Source organism: Zea mays, chromosome 9 (genome assembly GCF_902167145.1).
Source record: "Zea mays cultivar B73 chromosome 9, Zm-B73-REFERENCE-NAM-5.0, whole genome shotgun sequence".
In the NCBI taxonomy this organism is placed as follows: Eukaryota; Viridiplantae; Streptophyta; class Magnoliopsida; order Poales; family Poaceae; genus Zea; species Zea mays.
Genome location: NC_050104.1, coordinates 13,315,488 through 13,316,786, shown reverse-complemented (window position 1 = coordinate 13,316,786; position 1,299 = coordinate 13,315,488). Strand labels below are relative to the sequence as shown.

Below are 1,299 nucleotides of genomic sequence, written 5' to 3'. Positions count from 1 at the left end.
TATTCATATAAATAAATAAATCACCAGATTTGGAGAGGGAAGCAACGTTGTGGTAGCCTTACCTTATTGTGCGGAGCAGGCAAGCACCACTGGAATTGCCTCAGGCCTCAGGCCTCAGGTCAAGGCGCCAAGCACTGAAGAGCCACCGGAGCAGTCGAGCAAACACACCAAGAGAGTGAAATGAATGGGCATCTGTGTTGCAGAAAGGGGAGATATTAGAGCATATTGGATATGATATGGATCATCGGAATTCAAATGAACATATTATGCACCTAAGACTTGTTTGCACCTGCTACGCTTTCAACTAACCTTCCTATAATTTAGCGAATATAACACAAACAAACACACCGAATTCAAAAGCAAAGGAAAGGCAAGATACTGACATTAGCTGAGTTCACAGATGGCCCCGTGTACTCTACGCCTGCGAGGATGACAGGGACGATGGAGGTTGAGAGCTACAAGGTCTTGAGGATGACGTTGCGGGGGCCCTTTATGATGACCTAGAGCACGGTCAGGGTGATGACGAAGGTGAGCACCCCTTCGGCTAGAGCACCGGTGTGGGGATCCACCTTGAGTGAGGGGCCCGCGAGCGTGTGCTTATACCTCGCCAGCATCAGCTCCGAGATGGCCAGGGTACCACCCACAGCGCCGACGGCCTAACAAAGATGCTACTTCAGAATTCGATTGATTCCACTGAATACAGGAGGGACAGAGGACGAGCGCAACAGAGAAGAGGGAGGGGCTGTCGAGTCCGGCGGAATAGGAGGCGACAAGTCGGTGGGGTTGAAGCTGGCACCACCGAGCTCACCGCAGAGGAGGTGGAAGGTGAAGAGGAGCACCAAGAGGAGGGACGTGGTAATGAGGAGCCCATAGTGGCCGGCGCCCTCCTGCAACCCCTAGTACGACGTGACGGCTGCTGTGGAGACATCGAGCACGGAGGCGCACAACACCCACAAGAACATCACCATGGCGTCTGCAGCCGCCGCGCGAACCGTCGCTCCCATCGCCATCCGCGTCTGCGCTGGCGTCGGCCTTCTACCTGCCTCGTTTGCGGCTCGATCGGAAATAGAAGGCTGGATTGGGGTTTTGACAACGACAAATCGATATTTCGATCGATCGATCGTGCACCCCAGTTGACGGAGAGGGGTGCCCACGAGCACGCGCTCGCCGTGATTCTCCTAGCGTTGAGCGGAGGCTGTGGTACAGATCATAGTCCTCTGAACTTATAATTGTAGATCTAGGGGCTGACGATTCGAACATACCCGAGGAAGGAGAAGAGGAATCAACCACGGGCGAGCC

At 54.2% G+C, this 1,299-nt stretch overlaps 1 pseudogene; it reads right to left on the bottom strand.

Moving 5' to 3' along the window:
* Nucleotides 1-353: 353 nt before the first annotated feature.
* On the bottom strand, nt 354-1,010 carry LOC109942468 (aquaporin SIP1-1-like; annotated as a pseudogene).
* Nucleotides 1,011-1,299: the final 289 nt, after the last annotated feature.